Genomic DNA, 15,585 nt, shown 5'->3' with positions numbered 1-15,585 from the left:
TCGGTCTATGAGGTTAAGCAAAGAAACCATTGTATCTACAAGAACATCTCATGACATATCTTAGACAAGTGACCTCGGTCTATGAGGCTAGATACAAGAGAACCAACCAGAATATCTCATCCTCAATAACACGAGTGACCTCGGTCTATGAGGCTAATCATAAATATCAGTGTTCACGTTAAACTATCTCGTGACTCAGTCCAATAGGGAGGCCAATCAGGTCTATGAAGCTAACACATAAAGCAATGTATCCACCAGAACTTCTCACGACACCATCCAAACAGGAGGTCTAGGTCTGTTAGGCCAAACAAATGCAGAGCCTTAAGCTTTAACTCGTCATCACCCCGTAAGGGATGGATCAATGCATGAATTTTATAACTCATTGCCCTCAACGGGTTAGACACAAACAAATAGTGGTTCATGTTTCATATGAATATTTGAGTGGTTATTCACTTGTCTAGCATCTATACTCCACGAGGAGTACCACGCTCACTGCTAGCTCTCGTCTCACACTATAGTGTTTTGACCTTAAGAAAGCTCATAATTTCTGGCTGCACATTCAAGGCAGTGAATTAAATTATAGAGAATCGGAGGAATTACCAACCCCCACATCGAACTATCATGCAATAATTATCGCAACCACTTGACTTCTCGACTAGCAAGATCCACCAATAACAAATCATCTTTGTAGTGGAACTTCAATACTCATTTTCTTTGCAGACTTCAAAGAGAAGTATAAAAGAGTCATCGCCCGGTCTATCCGAATACGTGACATAAAAACCAGTGAAAGTCGACGTATCATAGAGGGAACCTATGTTGTCCAGTATGAAATGACAAATCTGTCCCCAACCGAGCGCGAACCCAAACTCCAAAACCCAACCACAATCACTATCACTGTCAACGAAAAGAATTTTTTTCGAGGTGCCCGAGTCACTCCGTCAGACCGTTCATGAATATGAGAACTCCTAGGTGATAAATCACGACCACTCAAACATGAATGTTGGAAATCAACTAGCAAGTTTACTTCACTGCAAAGGCATCATCTAGTCAAGAAAAAAAAAATCAAGTATTAGAATCTCAAACTCCTAGCACACACAACTTTTTGAGACATACCTTCTCAGTCTCTTTTAACACCAGTTGGATAGAGTCGCAATAAACTTTATTGACTAGTATACACGATAGATGACTTACAACATAACTTCTCTACACAAAGAGATTGATTTTAGATGTACTTTACCAATTCATTGTTCTTACCACCAACAATCAGATCGAACTCAATCAATCAACAATTTGGCATGAATGATTCAACTTTAGTCTGATCTAAAGCTTCATGTGTATACTTAGTGCAACACCATCTGATTAGTCAATCAACATATACACATTTATTACGACCATTAATACGCAAGCCAAAGAAACAAGCTAGACAAGTTTAATGAGACTACTCATGCTATTGCTCATGACCTGCATGTACTTCTCAATTCCTCACCCAACACTTTCCTTACTAGTAAACAATGAACTCAGAATTTCACTATGTACACTTTATTATCTAAGGTGCCACATAAGAATAAAAATTGAAAATTCTATTTGATTCTCAATTGTAATGATATTGCATATATACCCAAATTAGACAAACTTAGGCCCCGTTTAGTTCACCTAATTTCTCTTGATCTGATCTGGTCTGATCTAAGCTGAACTTATTTTTTCTGATCCGAACTTATTTTTTCTGATCTGATCTGGTCTGATCTGATCTGATCTGATCTAATTTTTCAGAATTAAGTTTAAACAAAAATCTACATTTATTAATATTAAACGACTTACGTGTAAAACAAATATTACACGAATTTATAATATTGTTATTATTTATTTGACTTTGCTCATGATTTATCTATTCCTTATATTAGATAAATCTAGACATGATCTAGATAGATCAGTTATGATCTAGACATATCAGTTCTAATATGGATATGATTTGTACACAATGGTTCTGATTTGGAGATGATATCACTAGTAGAAAAAACCCTTATTGCAGCGGGCTTTTAGACCCCTGTTGCAGCGTACATCGTATGCTGCAACTGGGGGGCCTGCAACAAGTCTGAACTTGTTGCAGCGTACAACGTTCGCTGCAAAAAGTACTTTTTTGCAGCGTACATATGCATGTACGCTGCAACAAGTGTCAAAATTTTGGCAAAAATAGTGACTTGTTGCAGCGTACAAAGAAGTGTACGCTGCAAAAAACTCCACTTGTTGCTGCGTACATCTATTTGTACGCTGCAACAAGTCTGAAAATTTGCCAAAATTTAGACCCTTGTTGCAGCGTACACATATATATGTACGCTGCAACAAAGCACTTTTGGCGGGAAAATTCTAATTTTGTTTAGGGACTTTGCACCAAATATAGAAACCTGTCATAACAATAATAGAATATCACAACCTGTATAACAAATATATAAACAATAACTGTAGTTTTGTATATATTCCAAAACCAAAGTGCACGTACTAATACATTTAAATATATGTACGTTCCAATTTCAACGTACGCATACATTTTAATACAAAATATTGTTCTATAACATCTAAGCCAACTCGATCAAACGCGCTCAGGCCAATAATAAATACTTTCTGGTAAAAAACTTAGCCCATTGCTCACGAACCACCACTAGTAGAAAAAACCCCTGTTGCAACCCCCTTGTTGCAGCGTACAAGTATTAATACGCTTCAACAACCAGTCGGTCAACGCGGGTCAAACCCTTTAAAGGGTTGTTGCAGCGTACAAATTAATTGCCCCCTGCAAAAGAGATTTTTGCAGCGTACATAGTAAAATCCCCCTGCAATAGACCTTTTATTTTGCAGCGTACATGGTAAAAGCCCCCTGCAATAACATATTTGTAATTTTTTTCGCTGCAACTTTAACTCAGACCAAACATTTCTACCTCAAACCTCATGACCAATTTCGCAGCGAATATCCCACTCTCATTACTCCCTTCTTCTTCTCTCGGCTTACCCTGCGTCTCGCCGGTGGTTCTCACCAGTGGTCGTCGCCGCGTGGTCTCGCCCGTCGCCGGTGGTACTCTAGCAAGAGTCTATTTAATTTCCTCACCTCTCACCGGTGGTTCCCTGCTCGAAAAACCCCCGCAAAAGGTATTCCCTGCTCGAAAAAACAACCGGCGAAGTGATTCCCTGCTCGGAAAACTAAGCTTCTTTGCTCGGCCGGTTCGCGAACCCTGTTCTCCGTCAATCCTCGCTGCGGCAAGTAACTTTCTCCCCTGTCCCTTTTTATTTTCGTTTTCAAAATTAGGGTTTGTTCATTTTTCATTTTTGCAGAGAAAGCCAAAGAAATTGTTGGCTGACAAGATTAGGAGAAAATACATACGTTTATCTCGGGTGGGTTATGATTTCTTTTGTTTTAAATGATGAAATTTTGCAAATTCTTGAATCTTGATCTTCGTATGTAATTTAAACAGAGATATATCAATTAATTTGATTTTCTTGATGAGAAAAATATTGTAATAATCCCTGATTAAGGAAATATAATTTTGTTCATGCTAGAAAAATTCACTCAAAGATAAATGTTGAACATCCGACTACCGTAAAAGTGATGTAAAATCGAATGTTTCTGGTGGTTTCATCTTGGTTAGTACCTCAAATCATGTTTTAGGCTCTTTCATTAGGCAAATGTGAAAAACTACTCCCTCCATTCTTGAATGTCAGTCCTTTTTTGAATCTAAAGCAATCCAATTTAAGTAATTTCATGTTTCATGTTTTAGGCCTTTTCATTAGCCAAATGTGACAAACTATATATTATTCTGATGAAATTAATATGCTTATTTTGAGGTGTTTTCTTACTTGGTTCATTTGGTGGAGTCACAGAGACTTCCTCCACCCTTTTGAAGGGCGCATATACCAGTAAAAAACCGTACTGTTATAATACTCGAGACAGATACTGGAGAACAATACGAAGCCAATTATCTGCCTCAATATCGTGGACTCAGTGGTGGGTGGAAAAGGTTTGCCATAGTTCTGAAATTGGAAGGAGATACTGTTGTTTTTCAACTAGTTGAACCTGCCAAATTTAAGGTAGTTTTTGATAAAACTTTGTTATCTTTAGTTTGCATTTATTTTCTTCTTGGTCCTGCACATTGAAGTGTTCTTTAATACTAGTATATGTTATTGTTCATGGACTGACTGATATAAGGATAAGGGTAAATGTTAGGATTCTGCTTTACTTCGGGGGAATTCAATTGATCAAGTTTATATTTTGAAATCAGCCATACTTTGATACGTTAAAACAAAAATTGATATGTTTCAGCTAGGCCAGGCTTACTATTATCTGTCATTTTTTATTCCTTGCAGAATTCTTTATGGTCATCTAATAGTTCTATTCCACTTTCAAGTAATTATATGAATACAAATGATTTCGTGCAGTGGGTTATAGATGTGGATGTTAGCATATTGTTGTTAAGGGGTAGACCGAAGCTTGAAAATAGTGGCCAAGCAATCCAACGCAACTTTTATTCTTAACTTTGAGTGAATATGCATTCCTAACTTAAGCGTAACTGACAACATCGAGGGTTGTTGATTGAGCGAAAAGTCTTTTCAATTCCTAATTTTTATCCGTCCCAAACACATGTCTTAGCATAAACATCTGAACCACCTTTCAGCTAGCTGCACTTTGATTTAGCGTTTGAGGTATTGTCGTATTTATGCCTTTCCAAAGTTTCAGCTTTCATAATACTAGTCCCATAGTCTGGCTAGTATTATTATTTTCAGTTTTTCAAGGTCTTGTAGTGATCACTGATTCACTGCAAACTGGATATTGATTATTTATATACTGTATTAGATGAACTGCAGTTTCATGTTCGAGAGGGGTTCAAATCACTCTCTGATCAGTGGTTCCACACTTCCAACTCTCCTATGTAGTACTTATGCAATATATGCCGAGAAGCTACCTCTAGGATAGGTCTTTCTAGTAGTATGTTACAATGGTGTATTGGTGACCGGAATTATAAAATTATAATTGCTTCCACTAGAGCATTGATAGTCCTAGGAAACTACGTTGAGCAGCTTGGTATTGTGCGTACCGTAGAGACCCAGATGAATACAACGTTTCCTGGTATCTAGCAATCACTTTCTTTTTGGTTTAGATACTTGTGCTGCTGTCTCCTATATTCTCTGATAAATTGACGGGTTTTTTCCTTTGAGAGACTTGAGTTTTAGACCCTCATCCCCTGTAACTAAAAGCTGAAATGAGTCCAGTTTTGAGATTGAAATTAAAATGCGCTTGACTATGTAAGAGATGCAGATGATGGAGCAAGTCTTTTTTGGAAAAAGTATAATTGGTGTTCAGTGTAAGTTAGAGAAGAACCAGAGTGATGGCCAGGGACTCAGTTACAAGCCAAGCCCAGAATTTGTCTTGCGGACTCTTGCCTTTATGGGTTTTGTTTGAGATGAGAGGAGGGTGGACATACTAATTTCAATCTATTTACGCACATCTAAGGCTCATGCCACAAACTTTTATGTTAAAAGGAATTTCATGGATAAAACCGTTCCACTGTTTTTTTTCCTGTTAAAGTTAAAAAAAATCAGACAACTGTTGATTTGATATTCCTCTGTACTCTAGTTCTGTTGTGATAAATTCACTTCTCCAACTCTTTGTTTGTGTAAATGTAGTCTGACATATCTTCCCGTGCCTCTACTTACTATGTGATCTATTCTATCTTCTTGTATCTGTCCACAGTCTACCTCTTCTAGAATCAAATCACTAAACTAGTTGAAGCTGAGGATAAAAGCTGCTAATGAAGCTGAGGCGGCTTGCCAACGGCGTCTCTCTGTTGCTGAGGCTGAAATAGCTGATTTAAGATCCAAATTGGATACTACTGAAAGGTTTGGACTTGGTTGAGTTTACTTCAGGCCTTGGTTATTTTGTGCTTTTGGATTCACTTTTAAATACTAGGAGCTAGGCAATTGTTTTATAGAGGTATGGTAGGCAAGCACTTTTCGTAAAGGTATTCCATTGTATGTTTATTTTGTTTGAAGAAAGGGTTTTGTATCAGTAAACTAAACTTGTATGCTCTTGCTGGGCAGGGAAAACTGACCCAGAAAACTACACCCCAGTCATAATGCCATCAGGGTCTCACCCCCCCCCTCCCCGCCCACCCCACCCCCCCCACTCCCACACACACACACACACATGTAGATTTGGTCCAACTCATCATCCAATTCTTACTCGAACCACTTCTATTTGCTTTATTTGAGTCACTTCTTCCACAAAGCTTTTGATTTCCCAACATTGCATCATTAGTTGACAAGTGATCGTTGCGAGGATTAGAAGCTTCGATAGACATTGTGTACTTTATAGTAGTTTTTAACAATGTTAACTAGCTTGGGTATAGGTGATAGGTATCTGTATATGTTTTCTGTGGCTCATTAGTTTGGATTTATCACTAGTTAGGGTGGAGTTGTGGGAACATGACAATTCAAGAATTAAGTATTTATAAAGAGTTATAACAACCTGTAAGTCTGTAACTTATTTTGTTCAGAAAATAGGACCCAAATTTCAATCTTATAAACAGGTTTGCTGTCAAATGTTTTGTGAAGCTGTTGAGATCCACATATATGAATATCCCTTATACCTAAGAAGTGACAGGGAGAGAGGGATCACCCTCTTAATGGTTGTTTGAATAACATATTCGCTCCATGTATGTAGATCACCAAATGTATTAACTTCTATGCAGCATGGAAGGCAAGCATTCGTTTCTGTGCCTAGCACTTTTCCTGTGCCTGGAGAAGAACTGATGTTTTGATGATTGTAAGAGGGGCAAGGAGAAGCTTGTTTGTGATGCTGCTCAAGTACTGCTTTATTTCGGAGTTGAACAAATCATCTATGTTTCTGAAATGACGCACTGCTAAATAAAGGTTTTTCTTCTTAACTATACCACTTCAAAGCACTATTTGTAATAGCTATTAGGACATTGTTATTAGTTGCTTGAATGTTAAAGTGTGATATTTAATTTGAATTTAATCTAATGCTTAGTTGAAATTTCTGTTTTTGTAAAGGTCTACACTCCGAGGAATGCGCCTATACTAGTGAGGAAATTGATGTGGTTCGTGAGCAACGGGCTAAGTGTTTTACCCGCAAGTATTTACTATTGGCTTGAGCGCGCTTGATCGAGGTGGTTTAGTTGTTATAGAACAATCGTTTACATTAAAATGTATGCGTACATTGAAATTGGAACGTATATTTGAATGTAGTACGTGCACTTTGGTTTTGGGATATATATATATGTATACAAAACACCAGTTATTATTTTTTATATTTGTTGATCTACAGGTTGCGATATTTTATTTATTGTTGTTGACAGGTTCCTATATTTGGTGTAAGACACCCTAGGTATAGATAAATAAAACTAAAATTTTCCCGCCAAAAGCACAGCTTTGTTGCAGGGGGCATATACTTGTTCGCTGCAACAAGTGTGTAAAATTAGGCAAAAATCAAGACTTGTTGCAGCGTACAAAATGATGTACGCTGCAACAGACTGGTTTGTTGCAGTGGGCTTTTATTTGTACGCTGCAACAGACTGGTTTGTTGCAGCGGGCTTTTATTTGTACGCTGCAACAGACTGGTTTGTTGCAGCGTACAAATAAAAGCCCGCTGCAACAAACCAGTCTGTTGCAGCGTACATCATTTTGTACGCTGCAACAAGTCTTGATTTTTGCCTAATTTTACACACTTGTTGCAGCGTACATGCAAATGTACGCTGCAAAAAGGTACTTTTCGCAGCGTACATTGTACGCTGCAACAAGTCAATACTTGTTGCAGGCCCCCAAGTTGCAGCATACGATGTACGCTGCAACAGGGGTCTAAAAGCCCGCTGCAACAAGGGTTTTTTCTACTAGTGCACATCAATTTCCTCACTAGCATAAGGCGCATTCCTGTAGTATAGACCTTCAAAAACAAAAATTTGATGGGAGCATTAGATTAAATGTCATTTTAGTCTAAATATGAACTATAACGACCCAATGAGCCTTAAATGTGCATAAATAGATTGAAATGAGTATTTGAAAACTTTAAAAATAAGCATATTAAACATGTAATAAGTTTGAAATAAGTCATTAGGTTCTTTAGTTCACATTTGGGAACGAAAATGTCATTTTAGTCTAAATATGACCTATAACGACCCAATGAGCCTTAAATGTGCGTAAATAGATTGGAAAGGGTCTTGGAAACTTAAAACTAAGAATATTAATCATGTAAAGGGTTTAAAATGAGTCTTTAGGTTCTTTAGTTCAAGGTTAGGAGCGAAAATGTCTCATTTTAGCCTAAATATGACCTATAACGACCAAACAAGTCTCAAATGTGCATAATAGATCGGATTGAGTCTTGAAAAGTTAAAAATAATCATATGAATCATGTAATAAGTTTGAAATTAGTTTTTAAGTTCGTTAGATCAAAGTTGGGAGCGAAAATGTCATTTTAGCCTAAATATGACCTATAACGGCCAAAGAAGTCTCGAATGTGCATAAATAGATTGGAGTAAGTCTTGGAAAGTTAAAAATAATCATATAAAACATTTAATATGTTTAAAATGAGTCCTAAGGTTCTTTATTTCATATTTGGGAGCAAAAAAGCCTCATTTTAGCCTAATATGACCTATAACGACCAATTAAACAAGCCTTAAATTTGCATAAGTAGATTGGAATGAGTGTTAGAAAGTTAAAAATATTCATATTAAACATATAATAAGTATAAAATGAGTCCTTAGGTTCTTTAGTTCAAAGTTGGGAGCGAAAATGCTTCATTTTAGCCTAAATATGACCTATAACGACCAAACAAGTCTCAAATGTGCATAATAGATCGGATTGAGTCTTGAAAAGTTAAAAATAATCATATGAATCATGTAATAAGTTTGAAATTAGTTTTTAAGTTCGTTAGATCAAAGTTGGGAGCGAAAAATGTCATTTTAGCCTAAATATGACCTATAACGGCCAAAGAAGTCTCGAATGTGCATAAATAGATTGGAGTAAGTCTTGGAAAGTTAAAACTAATCATATAAAACATTTAATATGTTTAAAATGAGTCCTAGGGTTCTTTATTTCATATTTGGGAGCAAAAAAGCCTCATTTTAGCCTAATATGACCTATAACGACCAAACAAGCCTTAAATTTGCATAAGTAGATTGGAATGAGTGTTAGAAAGTTAAAAATATTCATATTAAACATGTAATAAGTATAAAATGAGTCCTTAGGTTCTTTGTTCAAAGTTGGGAGCGAAAATGCTTCATTTTAGCCTAAATATGACCTATAACGACCAAACAAGTCTCAAATGTGCATAATAGATCGGATTGAGTCTTGAAAAGTTAAAAATAATCATATGAATCATGTAATAAGTTTGAAATTAGTTTTTAAGTTCGTTAGATCAAAGTTGGGAGCGAAAATGTCATTTTAGCCTAAATATGACCTATAACGGCCAAAGAAGTCTCGAATGTGCATAAATAGATTGGAGTAAGTCTTGGAAAGTTAAAACTAATCATATAAAACATTTAATATGTTTAAAATGAGTCCTAAGGTTCTTTATTTCATATTTGGGAGCAAAAAAGCCTCATTTTAGCCTAATATGACCTATAACGACCAAACAAGCCTTATAGCAATTCAAAAATTGAAGAGACCATAAAGGAAGCAAAGGTTGTTACCAGGATGGCAGGTTTCCCTGTAACTAGTAGTTCAGTACAAGTCATCGATCCAGCCCTAGAAACAATAAGATCTGCAGCTCCATATCCCATGTCCATAGAACGCAAAAACCTTATAAAAAACGAAAATTATGTTCAGATCATGTACGGGAAAAAAAGAACAATCAGATGGACTTTACTGATCCTAAAGATGATAGTAAAAGTTTTGAGACACACACGCAAGCATATATATATATCTGAAACAGACAAAAGAGGTTTACGGATAATGATTTCGTGTTCAAAATCAACACAAAAAGTCAAGTACAAAATTGACAGTTGAAGCAGGCTTGTAAACCAAAGAAAAGATTTGGATCAACAACATTGACTTCCAGGAACAGAATTGGGTACTGAATAAAAGATAAAACATATACTCCCTTCATTCTATAACATAGGGGATTATCACACATTTTGATGAGGCCCATGTGATAAGGAGAGGAAGGGTGACAACTGACAACCACAAACCCCAAAAGGAATGTGACAATCATTTCATTTCAAAACAGCTAAAAAGGCCATTGTTAAAATTAATCAAGTATTCAAGAGCTGAGGGAATAAACTTGCTTCTGGGATAGGTTATTCTCTAGTCACCACTTATTAGTTATTATATGAATTTCTTTACAGGATAACAGTGAATTGGAACACGAGCAAAGATGCTCTAACCTAACGTAACAATGACTTATTATCTATGGTGAAGATAGGACACTTGTGGTACAGCAGTGCCAAAATATCCTCTCCAAGGAACCAAAATCTTATGCATTTGGTGTACAAGCTTGGCATGTAGCCTGCGGATTTATATTGACAAATTGTAATTTATAAATCAACATAGGCTAGGATTATCTATAGTTATATGAAGCAATTGAAGAGGAGTAAAACTACTCAGCTAGTTAGCAACTTAGTACAGTATGACAATAGCTTTCTCATAAATAAACATCAATGGAACATTGGAACAGCTATAATGGTGAGTTAAAATGGAATGGGAATCGAAAACTCACGGTGCCAATACCAATCGTGGATGGTTTCGAACAAGGCTCTCCATCTCATTGAATGATTCAACACCAGTCTCTCAAATTATATGCAAATTTGGCCGCTGCTCCAACATCTGAAAATAAATATTGAATAGAGCAATGTTCATAGAATTAGCCCCAAAGGATCCCCCAAGCACCAGCAGCACCACCGCCTCCGATTCTGATACCTTAGCCAACCTAGGGAAAAAATACGTCCTTGCCACGGCTTTTGACACAAACTTCTTTATTAACAACCTAACCGGATTCCCACTCACCACAATCTTCTTCTTTTCAGTAGGAAACCGGTCAACAGATGAATTATAAGCTACCAAAAAAATCAAACCCTAACAATCAATATCGGAAAAAAATGTATTAATTAACACAAAAAATAAGAATAATTTATGTAATCAAACCCTAAAAATACGAAATTGGGGGAAAAATCAAGAATTGACTGAAAGCAAACCCTAAAAATACGAAATTAGGGAAAAACAGACACAAAAAGTTGGAAAACTATACCTCCTCAAACAGATTCGCGCAAGAGAGAGTAAGAGATCGAAATACTTGGGACTGTGACGGCGAGAACAGAACGCGATGGGGGAGATGAGGCGAGAACACAGACCCACCGGCGAAGACAGCGACGCAGGGCCGAGCAACACCTGAGTTCGACGGCTGAGTTCGAAGGCCAGATGCTTGGAGAGAAGGAGTTGAGAGAGCGCTGGAAAATAAAATTTTGAGATATTTTGTTAAGTGAAAAAGCTATTGACGAAATAACGTTATTGCAGCAAAAAATTTTGAAACGCGGACTTGTTGCAGGGGGCAATAGCATGTACGCTGCGATAAAGTCGGGTTGTTGCTGCGGGCTTTTATTTTGTACGCTGCAACAAACACATTTGCTGCGAACATTTAAAATGTACGCTGCGATAACCCTTTAAAGGGTTTGACCCGCGTTGACCGACTGGTTGTTGAAGCGTATTTATACATGTACGCTGCAACAAGGGGGCTGCAACAGGGGTTTTTTCTACTAGTGTATGTACAAATTTGGTTCTGATATGGACATGATCAGTACAGATCTGGACATATGGGACATAATCTTGACGTACAATATGGGTTTTGATGTGGACATGATCTTGAAAAATCACTACAGATTTAGACATGATCTAGATAGATCGATATGAATATATGGGTTCTGATATACACGTATGGGTTCTGATATGGACAGTCGATTTTGATCTGGACATGATCTGTGTATATCAACTCTGATTTGGACATGATCTGTGTATATCAATTCTGATTTGGACATGATCTACACAGATCAATACTGATCTAGACATGATTTGTACAGACCAGTTCTGATCTGGACATGATCTGTACAGATCAGTTCTGATATGGACATGATCTGTATAGATCAGTTCTAATCTGGACATCATCAGTTATGATATGGACATCATCAGTTCTGATCTGGACATGATCTTTACAAATTAGTTATGATCTGGACATGATCTGTATAGATTAGTTCTGATGGGGTCATGATCTTTACAGATCAGTTCAATTCTGATCTGGTCATGATCTGTACAACTCAATTCTGATATGGACATGATCTTTGTAGATCAATTCTAATCTGAACAAAATCCGTACAGAGACGATATGTGGACCAGTTATAATCTGGACATATCGATTCTAACCTGGACATGATATGTACAAATCGGTTCTGATCTGAACATTTGATTCCGTAAGGATCGGACATGATTTGTAAGGATCGGTTCTGATCTAGAAAAGATCTTTGCAGATCTGAACATGATCTAGACATGATCTGTACAAATCAGTTATTATCTAGATATTATATGATCATACCATTTCTGGTCTAGACATATAATGGTTCCGATCTATAAAAATCAGTTTTGATATGGACATGACCTGATCATATCGTTTCTGATCTGGATCGACTTAATGGTTTTAATTTGGACATGATGAATTTGAATGTTTTGTTAATGTGTTTTATGCCTTAAATAATAGATTTTAATTGCACCAACTACAACATTCTTTTTCTATTAAAGCAATAATAGTAGCTAGTAAAATAATAATAACAATAATAATAATAATGATAATGATAATAATAATATTAATAATAATAAAAATGATAAAAATGTATACCAATAATCATAAATATAATCATTATAATAAATATGATCTGATTGAATCTGAAATAAGTAATAAGGTCGTGAAATAAGGTGAACTAAACAGGACCTTAGTCATAGTTGAGAAAAGTACATGGTCAACGCATAAGCTATAGTGAATCCTCTAAAAACATAAGTTGCCCTTTTACAAGCTCTTATCTTTTAACTAACACCTGAAAGAAACTTAGTAGTCAACCCTGCTAAGATTGGGGAAGTCTGAGCTAACATATCCAAGGTACAATAGATCTTAATTAAAAACTCATAATCACCTTTGAATACAACATTCTTCCAACTAGTTCCAACTATATGACCACTTAAGATGATTCATGAAAGTTATCCATTATTTCTCGAAGATACCCCCATGAACCTCATTGGTACCTCATAACTTCTTTAAAACAAACAAGAAAGAGTATGGACTCCACTAGTTGTGCTCTTGCCTTTGCTACACCCTAGCAAACTGACTCATCCAGCACATTAGAAATGACTGGAAGCATTGAGTGTATAAAGATACCTTTATTATATCCCTGTAAGATTTTTAATCAAATAATAACTTCACGAGATTCACAATTAGTGATATCATTCAATTCAAATAAATGAAAAGACATCCAGTATCCAAATCAGCTTATACAATATCCATAATGTTACAAGTATATCACAAGTACACATACTAGGTTAGTTGTGGCCCACAATAAAGTTAAAGGTCTCACCTTAGTTGTATACCCCACAGTTTCAAGAACTAGTGAAAGTACCTGGCCTTAAAGCATACAAGTGATTTGACTAGATAAACTCTAGTAAAACCATTCTCAGCTTCATGAAGAGCTGAATCACTGCTACCTCCATACATTGGGAACTTACACAAATTTGTGAACTCATTATCTTTACCAAGCCACCAAGTATCGTCTCCTATACAAAATACTCACAAAAGCAAGCCAAACCAGCTTACTATAGTCTCATACTTAAATCGCCTCCATATTGCATAATAATTCACCCAAAAAAAAAAAAATTATCATGCATAAAACAGAGAACATAATAAACATATTATGTATGGTTAAAGTTTGAAAATAAATCCTAACACTTATAAAAGAGAGAAGTTGCTCTTACTATTCCCACAATAGTGATTTGTCTGTTTTACCCTCCATTTTCTTCTTCAATTTTTTTTGGCATTTTCCTTATATACAGTAAAACCTCCAATATGCCCTTTCCTTTTGTTTTTCTCCTCCCGTTATGTTGCTAATGAGTTCCTCTTCCTCGGTTCCTCCTACGAACTTCTTTCTCTCTCCTCACTTATGTTTCTTCATGCTTTACTCTCTCCTTCCCGCATCTATGCTCTCAGCCTCTCACCCTATGTCTTGTATAGGTAAGTTGTTCAAATTTATTCTTTTTCTTGTGAAATTTATACAAGTTGTTCCATGCTTAGTTAGTGATTGATTTTTTTCGACGAATTTAATTTTGGATTAAGGTTTTCTTTTTGTAATTTTGGGTTTTAATTTGAAATTGACTTTGGGTGATTTTATATCAGATCACTGTTTTTCATGCTCAGGAAGGGGTTTGTTAGGTTGGAGAACTACTCTACTGAGAAATTTTTAGAACTGGAGGATGATAAACAACGAAAATGGTGATTCTTTAAGAGAATGTCAGTTCATTTTCAGAAAATTTGATTTTTTAGGGGTTCTTTCATGTAATCTTCTCTGAATTTCTGCATTTTTTAGGTCTTGGTACGCGATTTTTAAAATGTTGCTTGTCGTTGTTTTCTTGTGAATTTGTTTCCTTCTTTCAGTTTTTTGCTTTTTTTTTTTGTTTTCTTCCTTTCGAATTTTTGAAATATTGGTGTTTGTTTCTTTGGTAATATATTACTCGGTTTTACATGTTTTGCTAAGCGTAGTATTTCAGTTGAAGTTTCTTCTTGTAACTTCTTGTGACTCAAATTTGTTTACGGAATATTGTTAATTACTCGTAAACAATAATTCATAAATAAAAAAGATACAAATAAAAAATGACTTGTAGTAACAATTAAAAAGTATTATTGAGAACATACGATCCACTAGTAGAAAAAACCCCTGTTGCAACCCCCTTGTTGCAGCATACATGTATTAATACGCTTCAACAACTTGTAGGTCAACGTGTGTCAAACCCTATAAAGGGTTGTTGCAGCATACCAAGTAAAAGCCCCCTGCAATAGACCTTTTATTTTGCAGCGTACAAGGTAAAAGCCCCCTGCAATAGCTTTTTGTAAAAAAAATTCGCTGCAAAGTAATTCATGTATTAAGACTAACATGCATTTCGTTTCAAACCTCAAGCAAATTCGAAATCCAAACCCGCGCTCACTCCTTCTTCTACCCTCAGCTTTCCCGGCCAGTCGTCGTCGTCGCGCCGCTCGGTCTCGCCAATCGTCGTCGCCGGTGGTACTCCTCCTTCGCCGGTCCTCCTTCTTCGATCTATTTCCTTGCCTCCTAGCCTCCTCACCGGTTGTCCCCTGCTCGAAAAACCTCCATCCCTGCTCGAAAAACCACCGGTGAAGTCCATCTTTGCTCGAAAAAATTACCTACTTTCCTCGGCTGGTGAATTCCATCTTGTTCTCCGTCAATCCTCGCCGCGGCAGGTATATTTCTTCCCTCTTCCTCTTCATTTTCGTATACAGAATTAGGGTTTGTTCTTTTTTTTTTGTGGCAAGTTGTTTAATTCCCCGAA

General features: G+C 36.4%; 1 long non-coding RNA gene and 1 pseudogene across 2 annotated transcripts; one reads left to right on the top strand and one right to left on the bottom strand.

Moving 5' to 3' along the window:
• Positions 1 to 2,846: 2,846 nt before the first annotated feature.
• On the top strand, positions 2,847 to 7,320 carry LOC110787175 (uncharacterized). Of its 2 annotated transcripts, XR_008919730.1 has the most exons (6): positions 2,847 to 3,250; positions 3,322 to 3,381; positions 3,868 to 4,074; positions 5,735 to 5,880; positions 6,732 to 6,912; positions 7,054 to 7,320. It is a non-coding gene; the product is annotated as an uncharacterized lncRNA (long non-coding RNA). The 2 variants fall into 2 exon arrangements; XR_008919729.1 differs by having other exon boundaries at positions 2,848 to 3,381.
• A 2,300-nt stretch (positions 7,321 to 9,620) lies between these two features.
• Positions 9,621 to 15,420, bottom strand: LOC130471357 (uncharacterized; annotated as a pseudogene).
• Between the last annotated feature and the right edge of the window lie 165 nt (positions 15,421 to 15,585).

The sequence above is a fragment of the Spinacia oleracea genome, chromosome 4 (assembly GCF_020520425.1).
Source record: "Spinacia oleracea cultivar Varoflay chromosome 4, BTI_SOV_V1, whole genome shotgun sequence".
NCBI lineage: Eukaryota > Viridiplantae > Streptophyta > Magnoliopsida > Caryophyllales > Amaranthaceae > Spinacia > Spinacia oleracea.
Note: the sequence above shows the minus strand (reverse complement) of the source record. Positions and strands in the feature narration are given on the sequence as shown.